Below are 13,204 nucleotides of genomic sequence, written 5' to 3'. Positions count from 1 at the left end.
ACTGTAGAAGGCCCCATTTTTCCAGCCAGTTTTCTTGAAGACACTGATGGATTTTCAACTTTAATATCTTGAGGTGTGGTGAAAGATAGATGTCTGAATTGCTCTTCCTGCTCAGCTTTCACAAATTTGATTAAGATAAAAAAGTTTTATTCATACAGAAGAGCTCAGAATCTCCTAGAAAGGAGCAAGGGTTCTTCTTGTACTTCACAAAACTTCATTGCTCTGTCTGAAGAGGAAAAAGAATCAGTTTTACCAAATGTTTTCTGAAAAGGCTTGTCAATATGGTAGTGAGAAGAAGATGGGATTTTAAAAAAGATCATGACCTTTGAAAAGAAAATTTGCGTTAAGACTGAAGTTTTGCTAAAACTTGAAGAGATTCTTTAGCAGGATTTTTATGATTTTCTGTGACAGTTTTAGTAACAAAATTATATCAGAAGATTCAGTTGTCTTTCATTGCTAGTTTATAAATGATTGCGTTGAATTTATCATATTTTGATTTACAAATACAGATTTATATGTATTTCAAATTGAATATAAATATATTATCAAATTGAGTCACAACTAGCTTGTTTTTTTGACTTGTTTCATAATTTTGGGTAATATGTATACTCTTTTTTTTTTTTTTTTTTTTTTTTTTTTTTTTTAACCTGGAAAACATCTTATGCAAAGAAAAGCTTTTCTGTTGAAAAGGATTCACTGCTGGAACTATATGTTTATGCACAAACTGTGCATGCTCTGTAAGTTTTTTTTTTTTTTTTTTTCACTTGGAAACTGTGGTTTTGAAAGAGCGTGGACATCTTAGCTATCTTTTTGGATTGTGTGACGAAGATATTAATTTAGGTATTAGATTAATTCAATTATTTCTTTCACTTCAATTTATTAAAGACTTTTACACACACACACACACACACACACACGAATAAATTTAAATGCTTCCTATACATTTTTAAATTTGATTGAGGTTTCCTATATGCTACAGGAATTTTGCCATTTGGGGAAATAGAATAATATAACTATTAAAAAATAGTATACATGAAACTGGAAGGAAAAAAAATCAACATCAGGTCATCTCTTCTGTATCCAGACTCCACATGTATATATTCACAAATATTTTTATTAAATGTGTTTGTCACCTCAGTTGTGTACATCCCAAAAAATTAATGGATCACAGGAGATTATATAAAACCCGATCTTAACAATCTTAAACCTAAAATTCTTTAGGTTTACTGATTATTTTAACTGGGGCACCATGTAAGCAGAAATGTCAACCTGCTCCCTTCAGGATCTGCTTCTAAGAAGAATGAATTAAATATAGGGCAGGGAGTAATTCGTATAAACATGTTATAAAAATGACTATGACAACATGGAATTCAGCAAAGCAGAAGACACCAGAAAGGTGGGTCTGCATTTGAGTTAATTAGAAATCAGTTTCATATTTGTTGTCTATTTAAGTGACTTGGTTGCATTTCCTGTGTCTCAAAGGAAGTCATTGTGCTCTTAAGATGACTTTGTTTGATTACTAACTTTCAAAATCAGATTTAAGTCTTTCATGCAAATGAAGTTCTCTTCATAATTATATGAAGTTATTTGGATAGGTTTTAAATTACACTGGAAGATATTTTCCCCTGATGCTGAATTCAGTTTGTAGTATTTTGTTTGATTATTCCACTTGAAGTTCTTTTTCACCTGACTATATATTCTGTTACATGAAAGTTTAAATAAACAACAATTTCCATAAGCAAAGATCACAAATACTTGTACTATTTTTAGTACAAACACCTTACAGAAATTCTGTTTTCAGTTTACAATACAAATTCATCCACACAGATACACACAGCCATGGAGGAAACCTTTCACAGGTAACAGCAACCAAGTCTGATGGAATTGTGGCCACTTCCTTCCTCTGTGCCACTTGCGTTAACCAAACCATTAACACCTGCTGAACCTTCTCCCCATCAATCATGAGCAATCAGTAAGGTACTTGATAAGAGAGGTAGGAAAACACTTCACAAGGCTAATTTTTTTTTTTTTTTTTTTTTTTTTTTACCATGGTTTCATGCATAAACTCAAGTAACAACAGGGTAAAGGTTTAGTAGCAACTTCAGTGCTTCCATGCCTGTAAAACAAACCCATCAAAGTAGAACCCAGTAGTATGTTTAACAGAGAGATCTTCCACACAGTCGTGCCCTTCACTTGAATTGCAACCCAAGGATTGTGGCATGGAAGAACAACTAAAATTAGTTTACAGGGTTAAAGTAAAGAAAGTGAAAAAGATGCTAGAGGCCTTCTTTGAAGCCTGCTGTTGTTCAGTATTTCTGTTCTCCTTGTATCAATATTCTTGTGTGAAGGCTATATTGCTGAAGCCCTAGGTTTGCACTTTCCTTGAGTATCTGGAGATTTACTTGATTGTATACTTGATTCTTGCACTGAAAATGCAAGACACATATTTGTAGCAATCCACAGGCCTCAGAAATCAAGTTGAGGGCTCCAGAAAAGGTTTTACCAACTTTTCAGTTTACTGAACTTGCTTTGATAAAAATGGAATTTGAATTAGCTGAATTGCATTTTTAATTGTTGGGATATTTTCATGGATATAATGGTTTTAAATATAGATAGTTTGTTAATTCATAAAAATGGAGAAAATGAAGTTAGGATGTACTATAGATGTGATGAGCTACTGGAAATCTACTATAAGCATATTTATGTTCTTTATCCAAGGTGAATATCTTGGTTATTAAAAGATAAGTTCTGTATTTGATGTACTGTGGTATTTCCAAGGGTAAGTATATGAAAATTTACTCTTTCTGCATTGCTGGTGTGCTAGATGTGAAAAGGACTGCAGAATCTCGACTCTTCCCCCAAAGTCTCATAGTATCTAGGGACACTTGTTTGAACGCCTCTTACTCTTCTTATGATTTTACTCGCTTTATTTATTGACACTGGGTTGCATGTATTGTGTTAAATGCAAAATAATCTTCTCATATATGAAGAAACATCTTTCCTGGCAACTAACTGTTATTTCCCATCCAGAAGTTTCTATGATGATTTTGTCACCTTGGCTTTTGAATGGAATTTCGGTGTAAGACACTCATAGTCCTTCTTTTCTAGTAAATCTCTGGTTTTTATTTCTTTTGTGTTTCTTGGCAATGCAGAATAGCATTAATAAGGAGAATAATATTTAAATGTCTGCAGCAGGTTTAAAGTTGGTATTCAGGCATTCATTTGACTATGCCTTCACTAAGTAGGTGAGACTAAACATTTTGCTTCCCAGATTCTCTGAAAAATATAGTAACCAGAAGGCTATACTGCAAAGTAACAGGACCCCTGTTGCAAAAGCAGATGAAGCACACAAACCTTTCTCATACTTGCTTTCTCACTCTACTTTTTCCTTTCCCCTTTCAGCATGCATTTTGCATATGAAAACAGCAGAGCTGGAGCCTGGAAAATATACTGATCTATTATTCATGCATATTTTATGAATTTGCCTAATTTCCTGCAGTTATGACTTAATTAGGTAATTATTCCACTCTGTCATTGAATGTGATTTCTTAGTTATTCCTCTTGTGACCAGTGAATATGCTTTCCATTACTATGTAAATACAACAAAATCAATGATGTTGTCAATGAAAATGGGCCATATAGAAAGTTTTTTATGGTGGTCATTTTGGGGTGAAAATGGGTTACTGTTCTTTGGATGGGTGTAGTATATCAGGGACACCCAGTACATTCTAATCATTTGGTTTCAGATGGGAGAGAGTATCCTTTTCACACATCAACTTTCTGCTACTCTGTTGCTTCCCAGGCTGAATCATGCCAATCTCCTTTCTGGAATATATATATATATACATATATATATATAAAATTATTTTATTGTTATTTTTAATTTAGTTGTGATTTTCAAATACAATCTGAATTCTGAAGCCTGACATGACCAAACTCTACTGACTACTGCTGATCTTCTCTGTTCCTCGGTCATGCAGTTTTTGACAAGAGTCAGAGATATTAAATCCAAAAGTTTCAAAAAAATCCTGTCTGGTTGGAAAAGAAAATTGTTGGTGGGAGGTGGGATGGGTTAAAAATGGGGTACAACTTCTTAAAGAAGGTCATGTGAAAAAAGTGAAATTCTGTGAAGAGCCAGAGCACAGCTCTGCCTTTTAATAGTAAACTGAAGGTCCTGTGATGACACAGATCATGAAAAAATATTGGAGGGACTTGCACTTATTGTCAGGAGAATGCACAGCAACTTATGCTTGATTTGTTTTCTGAGCATCTTATTTTGTAGAAAGACATTATGTGATAACAAAGTAAGTGCTGTGGGAAAGCTGTCATGACATAGCTTACTTTTCAGTTTGCTAAACCATATGTAGTAGATTCTTAGAATTGTGACATCCTATCCTGCAACCTTATGTTGCAGAGTTAATTTTCTTTGGAGCGTGGGGGAGAATGTGGGAACAACACCATATAAATTGTTGGAATTTTCCTAGAAACTCTATAATGGACTATTTTCTCAGCTTTAGTGTAGACAGATCATAAAAGAAAGACTTTCACAGCATTGAAAATGTTTTCAGTGGACTTGAAAGAAAACTTAACAGTATTGTGCAGATTTCTCTGCATTTAAAAAGAACAGAACTTTAAAGAACTTTTAATTGCAGCCTGTGTTTTGGTGCTTTTTCAGATAGCAGTTAGTATCCATGAATAGCTAAAGGTGTCAAAACTATTTTTGTGATTTCAAATGGGTAACTTTAATTAGGAACAAGCTCTTAAAGGTCAATACCTTTTATTCTAGGGTCTAGCTGTGGTACACACAGTGCAATGATTTCTCTCTAAATATCAAGGGGAAAAAGCACGGGGTCATATCCTGCTTACCTGACTCACAAAGGTAGTTCTATTGACTTCTGCAGAAGTGTTTGCATGAGTCAGGCAAGCAGACTTCGCCTTTTGCTTCTGTCTCTTTCCTTCAGCCTCTTCTGTGCTTCGTCCTGCATAGCTACTCTGTTTGCAGGTGTGAAATAAGAATGAGCAGTGGCATGGCTCAGTGACATTAAAATAATTTAATGTCGGACTTTACCTACTGAAGTAAATGTCCAGTTTGAATTACCAAACTATTTTGATGGTATTATGTACACCAATTACTTTATTCCATGACTAAAAAATTAGTCACGGAGGATTTAATTAGAAGAAAAAAGTCTCTTGGAGTCTTGGTGTTAAGGAACCTAGTTTGGTGCAGCTGGCAGGTGGTTCTGAGAGAGTTGTTTTCAATGGGAGCCTAGCTGAGAGATGAAGGGCTTTCTGTTCCCATGTATCTACCAATTCCAGTTGTGAATTCATTAGTTGTGAATGGTACAACTGAAGGGATCTTATCTCATGTTATCAGTTCAGAAAAAGCATAAAGCCCCTAGATCATCATTTTACACGTTGCTTCAATCATCTGATGCCTTGTACAGAAAGCATATCTCATTTCAAGCCCTGATGAAATTATGCATCTCCTCCCGAGGAAGAAAAAAAAATTTAAAAAAAAAAAAAGATTCAAAGCTACATGCTATCTATTTGGCACACCATCACAGCCTGGAAGCTGTTCAGAAATGGCAAGTTCTCAGTTATCTTTTCTCCACCAATATGCAAAGACTATTAATTCACTATCCTTACCCATTTTTTCCCTTTGCAAGTTTCCTCCACAGGTCTGAGCTCTGCATAATGGCTTCCATTTTGATCTGATTTTGCTCAGCCTTTCACTCCATGAATCAATCAAGTAATGTTCTTGTTTTGGAATGCTGATGTTGAACTCTCCATGGTAGTGACTTGAGACACTGTGATAATTTTGTTTAGCTTATGGTAAATATCTCAGCAAGGAAAAAAAAAAAATCTCTTGCCTTGCAGCTTAATAAACTGCCAAAACAGATGCAGCTTTGTAAAATGGATTTGAAATCCTCTTTACTTCACTTTGCATATTTTCATTTCTGGCTTTTCATTGTTCCCTGGTTGTTTAAATTTTTTTTTTTTTTTTTTTTTTTTTTTTTTTTTTTTTTATTTCTAACTCCTCTCTTAAATATTAGGAAATCCTGGTCACAAAATCAAACAACACAGTGTAGGTGGCCTTGGTTTTCTTTTTGATGCTAAAACAGAGCTTGAAGTGGCCAGTGGGACCTCCCAAATCCTGCTTAATCACATGGTCCCTTAAGTGGATCTATATAAAGCGCTAGAGAAAAATCTGTGGAAGAAGAGTCACAAGGTATCCTTGAAAGGGAACTACTAAAATGTTAATTATCTGATCATCAACATTTTTACCTGGGGTCATTTTTCAGTTTTATCTTCCCACTGCAGATACAATTTGAGCAGTGACAGTTATGGTGCTCACTGGCAAACTGAATCTCATTGCAACTTTATTAATGAAATAATACATTTTTTTTTTTTTGGATACAGGTATCTCAGCACTACATACAGCAAACTAAGGTGCAAATTGATATGGCTCCCACATGCATGAGAAATTGCAATGTTCTACTCTTTTATGCTTTTCTAAGAAACATTCCTCAAGATACTGATTAAAGAGAGGAGTAGTATGCTAGGAGATACTATCCGGAATGCAACTACTGGTAACATTGAAGTAACATGGAAGGAGTAAGTAAAAGATTAAGAGGGTGTAGTGAAGTGTTCTTCACTTTTGAAAGTATAATAACAGGTTTGAGTAGGGGAAAATGGGAATTTTGTGTCCATTTCTAAATGAAGTGGGAATTTTCTGAGTAACACTGCCAGCAACTGTGAAACCAATACTATAGAAAAAATAGATAAAAATATATAGAAAAAATGAAACTGACTTTTGCAGTAGAGAATGAAAGCCATAGGTAGGCTCAATCTATGAGTAACAAGTAAGATAAATAGTAACTACTCATGACGAAAAGCACAGAGCCTCAATATATTTGTTGTGTAAATGTCTTTGAGTGTCCCAGTCAAGGTTTATCATGGAAATGTAGTACCGTCTTTCTGAAAGAGATTTTGATGATAACTGACTTAAGTGTTTTATTGAGAGTTGTCAGAAATTCTGGTTCTTGTCCTTTTTGAGTTGTTTGAAAATTGGAAATTCATACTTATCTCTTTGTGTTTTCATTTGAAACTGGCAGGGACTTATTGTTGTTTTGAATGACAAATACGTTGAAAAAAAGAGGAGAGTTCAGGGGAAAAAAGGGGCTGATATTACATCAATTTTAAAATGACAGAGTTCAAAATTGAAATAACTATGGGAATCCACTGTGTGCAATTGACAGTCGAACCAGAAAATTTCACAGAGTGATGATTTTTGTTCTAGCATATTTGCCTTATGTCCATGTGTCCACTGTCTGGAATAAGATTAAATGTGCAATATTAGAACTTTGAAAAGTCCTTCATATGCAAGAAGCAAAGATAAGTAGTCCCTTTCCATCTTTTCTATAGGCCCCCTTTGAGTACTAGAAGGTTTCTGTAAGGTGTCGCTGGATCTTTCTCTTCTCTAGGCTGAACAACCCCAACTCTCTTGGCCTTTTTTCATACAAGAGGTGCTCCTACCCTCTGATCACCCTTGTGGCTCTCCTGGACCTACTCCAACAGGTCTGTGTCCTTCTTGTACTGGGGGCCCCAGGGCTGAATACAGTACTCCGGGGGGGGTCTTACAAGGATGGAGTAGAGGGGGAGAATCACTTCCCTTGACCTGCAGGTCATGCAATTGGTGTTCTGGGCTACAAGCGTGCACTGCTGGTTGATATGCAACTTTTCTTTCAGCAGCACCCCCAAGTCCTCCTGCACAGGACTGCTCTCAATCATAGAATTATAAAGGTTGGAATAGACCTCCAAGATCATCGGGTCCAACCATCCTCTTACTACCAATGTCACCCACTATCTGTTGGGTGTCACACCACTAATCTGTTCATTCCTGAGTCTGTAGTGATGTTTGGGATTGCCCTGAATCAGGTGCAGCACCTTGTACTTCGCATTGCTGAACTACATGAGGTTCATTTGAGCCCGCCTCTTAGAGTCCCTCTGGATGGCATCCCTTCCTTCTACCATATCAGCTATGGCACTCAGGTAGCTTGGTGTCATCTGCAACTTGCTGAGAGTGCATTCATTCCCACTGTCTATATGTCATAGATAAAGATATTAAACAATACTTGTTCTAGTACAGACCGCTGAGGGACATCATTCAGTATTATTTTTCCACCTGGACATTGAGCCGTTGACTGCTACTCTCAGGATGTGTCAGTTCAGGTAATTGCTTATCCACCAAACAGCCTACCCTTCAAACACACCTCTCTCCAATTTAGAGACAAGGATGTCTTACAGAAGTCCAGATAGATGATGATAGTTGCCATGTCCATTAATGTAGTCACTCCATCATAGAAAGCCAGTAGATTGGTCAGGCACAATTTGCACCTGGTCAAGCCATGTTGGCTGTCTTGAATCACCTCCCTGTCTTCCATATGCCTTAATATAGCTTCAAGAAAAACACGTTCCAAAATCTTCCCAGGCACAGATGTGAGGCTGACTGGTGTCTAGTTCCCTGGGACTTCATTTCTACAGTTTTAAAAGTGGGAGTGATGTTTCCCTTTTTCCATTCACTGGGGACTGCACCTGACTGCCAAGACTTCTCAAATATGATGGGTAGTTAATCCCACCAGGTAGGTCCCACATAGGCAGATACTTGCATACCCACATTTTTTTTTTTTCAGAGATTCCAGTTTTGGAGAAGCAATGATCTTTTCTTCTAATGAGCATATGTGAGTAAGAGTGTTACTCAAATTGCTTTGATATTATGCTTTGATTTTTAGCTTCTGTCAGATACTCAGTTGAGATCAGCAGCTGTCTCAAACATTTTCAAACACAGTGATAGATGGGAAAATATTGTGTAAAGTAAATTACTGGAAGTTTTCCATAGAAAATACTGAAGGATTGCTGAGGCTCCCTTGAGAGTTCTTTTTCTTCCCTGAAAACCTACAGATTAACTTGGATATGCATAGTTACATGTCAATAACATGTTTTGCTTTGTATAGTTTCTGGAAATTTAAATTCATGTGTTAGAATGTCAATGTGGATCCAAAAGAGTTGTTAACCTGAGGTAAATGTATGTTATGGTGCTTCCAAATATATTAGTTCAGAAACTGTTGAGATTTAAACAATGTTAACTTTTTCAAGGGGATTATACCAGTTTATTGTTGCTGGGCATCAAGATTACTGGTAACATAAACATATATATATTTTTTTCAGATTATAAATAGTTGTTTTGATAAGTACATTTAAACAGGAATTCTTCCAATGTGAAAACAGTAAGTAATCAGTTGAATTGTCAAGGATGATGCCCTGTGCTGTCACTGTCTTCAGGTATATGTCATTACTTACGATGTTAGACAGGAAAAAAAGATACAGCTTTAATCTTGTATTGAATAAGTCAAAAATGATAATTCTGAACTGACAGTTCTAGGTTTGCAGAGTATCTGTAACTTTTCTGATTTCTCTGATATTAAGCTGCAATTTCAATCATTTTGGGACACGTACTGTTACGATCAGATGTATAAAACTCTGAAAGAGCCAAGGTTTGACAGGAATATTGAGTAGCAGGTGTATAATAGTGTCTGACTAATTGATAGGAGCTCCTGTAGTGGTGCTGCATTTGTGTGACTGACCTAATGCTGTATGTACGAGTGCAAAATCACCATTTTCCTATTTACTAGGGACATGATACAGCCTGAAGTTCTAAACCTTCATATCTTCATTGGATTTTTGTGTATTTTCACAGGAGAGCAAGGTGAATTTTTATTACTGTACAATGCCTGTACTCAAGAAATGCTAAATGTAAATGAAACAGGCTGTAAATATTTGAGCGTCCTGAGAGGAAGTAGAATAAACTCCTCTCCTTGTCAACAATGAGACACTTTATCACCACTGGTGAAAAATATGTGACTGCACAGCCGCATCACATCTAGCCAAATGGCTCACATTTACCATGAATGGATAAATTATACATGATGCCTATCTAAATCCAGAATTCCCATCATATGAATATGAATTTACTTAGTTCTTGTAAACATCTTGATACAACATTAGTGCCATGCAACCAAAAACACTTCAAAGATATACTTGATGAAGGTAATGCAAGTTAGACCAGATTATGTTAGTGTACCCTACTGCAGAGCTATAGTAATTGATTTGGCTACAACTGGACATCTGTGGTTGAATGTAAAATATTTGTGATTTTTGAGTACCAGTTTCGCACCTCTTCTTTTGGTGTTTTAACAGGAAAAAGAGAGAAAGAAAGAATCCTATATGAATGTGTTTTAGATTTTCCATACCACTGGACCACAAGACCTGTTTGTGTTCATTTCAGTTAGTGGTGTTCTCCCTTTCAAACGTGTGTTATAAATTATATTATTCCAAATTGCTTTAAATTGCTTCAGCTTGCATTGATTGTACTTATTCTTCGGTCAGTCCAGGATCCCTTTAAAACTGAATGTGTATGACAATGGTATCACATACAATAAACTTATTTTCATTTTGCATGTTGTACTATCTTAAAATCTGTGACTTAAAAACATCAAAATGTATGCTAAAATCTCCACATTACATCCACATACATTTTATTGTATTTCAGCTTATAGTTAAAGTCTGTAATCTTTTATTAAAGCATTTAATTTTTCATATAACATCCTAAAGGACATTTTAAGATTAAAAATGGGTCAGATGTAAGAGACCTTGATAAGGATTTGATCAGAACCCTATTCATCATTTGCACTATTGGCTTTATCTTCATCTTTCAGCCAGAACAAAGGCAGTCACTTACGTTTGTTATAAGTGACTAGCTTATTTCAGTTTTGGTTTCTAATGCACTATGATGTTGCAATATTTCCATTCCAAAACAGCAAATGTCCATTTATTGAAATAATAATAATAATCCACTGGCAGTGTTAAAAATATATATAATGAAATATAGAAAGGTAACTAAATGTCCACTTCTACATTTGGTTATAGGATTTTTTGAAGACTTAAGGCTTTTTTTTTTTAGGACATATTTTGCAGGATGTAAGTCCAGAGGCACAGCTTGTTCTGGCATTATCCATACAAATGAAATTTCAGTTGTATACTAGCAAAATACTTGAGCATGAAGTTAACAGAGCAGGCACATAATGTGAGTAAGACTGTTCATGCTTCAAGTCTGAAATGCCTTGCTGATTTATGTTGCTGGATTTAAAACTGCTTTGATTCCAGGTAGTTGTCCAAATAGGTTCAAATATAATAATACATAGAAGAAGCTGTAAAATAATAGTAACAACAAGCTGTGAAATATGTTGCTGTAAAGAACTCTGTATGCTAAAACTTTGTTGGTTCAAGAGGAGAGTAGAAAAGTTCATGGAAAACAAATCCTTCCAACAGTACAACATCCATTGAAGGCTTTGATTTCAGTACTCAAGGAAGTAGCATATGTATTTTTCTTGTTTTATTTTTATTTTTTTAATGCTTTTGTATTTCTTTTTGGCTCTTTGCCATTGTTGAATACAAGTTCCTGACTCTGAAGGCTTTCAGGGTTACTCTCTACAACCATTCATATATCTGAAATGCTAGTCATATTTTCAATATTAAGTGATTTTAATAGTCTGTCATAATTAAAATACATTTATTAAATATAATGGACAGCAGTAATGTACGAGTAGTTTGGAATTATGTGTATGTAATCACTTGTGGTGACATGAAAACTGTAATACCTTCAGCCTGTAGCTAGATTCTGCAGTTTGAGGACATGCAATCCACTACAAGGTGCAAGACAGTATGCCAGTGTGCTCACAGCTGATTAATAAATATTGAAATGTAGTGGAGACAAGAGTACTTGCTTTTATCAGTATATGTAACATTTTGCACGTTTAATATCAAAAATCTGCTTTTTGTTCATTTCCTTTTGGAATCCAATTGAAATTCTAACTCCAAATATAACATTTGGGAAGTAGACAGTTTTGTCCTCTGGTCCCAGCATAACTAATATCCATTCTCCACCACAGAACTACTGATAAACTTACTGTTGAGGTGGGGCTAGCAAGAGAACTGGGAACATTAGCTTCAAGTGTGGCTATAGATACTCTGTTTTGATTGGAGAGTCTTCTCAGTTTTGAAATGCCTATCTGTTTCTCACCTCCTTTCTTTGAAAGTTAGCCTTTGATTTATTACAGAAGCACTGTGTGCACTTGTCTAGATTTGCAAAGCTAAGTGCTGGAAAATTACAGTCTAATTCTTCCACCCTGGATCAGAATGCTGTACTTGCAGTGGTAATTGGTAGTGCCTTAAGCACTTGAGACATCAGTAGAATCAGAGCATTTTGTAAGTAAGGTGCCACTCGCTACAAGGAGCTGCTCAGTGCATGCAAAATCAGACTTTTAAGAGATTTTATTTTTTTTTTTCCTCCTTAATGTATGAAAAATGTGATTCTCCATTATTCTTCTTGTTCTGGTAGACATACCTACTTTCCATACACTTGCATGCATTGAACCTTGCTGGGGTGCATGCTGGCTTTGATCGTTTCATGCAATGCAAATTTAATTTAAGAAGGAAATGCACTCAGGTAATGCAGCAGGACTTTAATCAATGGGTGGATCATGCCTAGAATTCATGAAAGCATTGGAAAGGTGACCTCTCAGGTACTGTACTGTTTCCTGTACTTGTCCTCAATGCAGGAGGCAAGAAGGAGGGACATGTCAGTGTGCTTTGGATGTGCTTATTTGATATATGGTCCTTTAGGGACTGTAGCCAGCTGATCCATGGTAGTGTCCTTCAGTCTCATCTAAATAACGTCAGGGTTGGCATGGTGCAGAGAGTCTGGGAACAGGTATTGTGCTTCGATAACTTTCCCTATAGCCCTTACTGTGCCATGAGAATCTCTGTATAGCTGAGACCTCTGTTTGTTTGTTTGTTTTTTTAATCTATTTTTCCTTTTTTTTTCTGAAAATGAAGTAGTTTACTTAACCCTTTTAAGATGGATGGCAAGGTGACAGGGGTCCCTCTTGCAGAATTTTGGGGTTATGTTGAAAGAATTTATCAAAACCATTGCAACAGTTTGTGCCTGCAATATTTTCACTCCATTTGGCGTATGCATGCTTTACCAAGATCAACCTCTGAGCTTTCTAGAGATCATGTGCTGTTACTTCTTATAATGATTCATTCCTGTATAAAATTCTTCACTGAATATGCTATTCTAACCTTG

This window comes from Aythya marila (assembly GCF_965140915.1).
Source record: "Aythya marila genome assembly, chromosome: 4".
NCBI lineage: Eukaryota > Metazoa > Chordata > Aves > Anseriformes > Anatidae > Aythya > Aythya marila.
Note: the sequence above shows the minus strand (reverse complement) of the source record.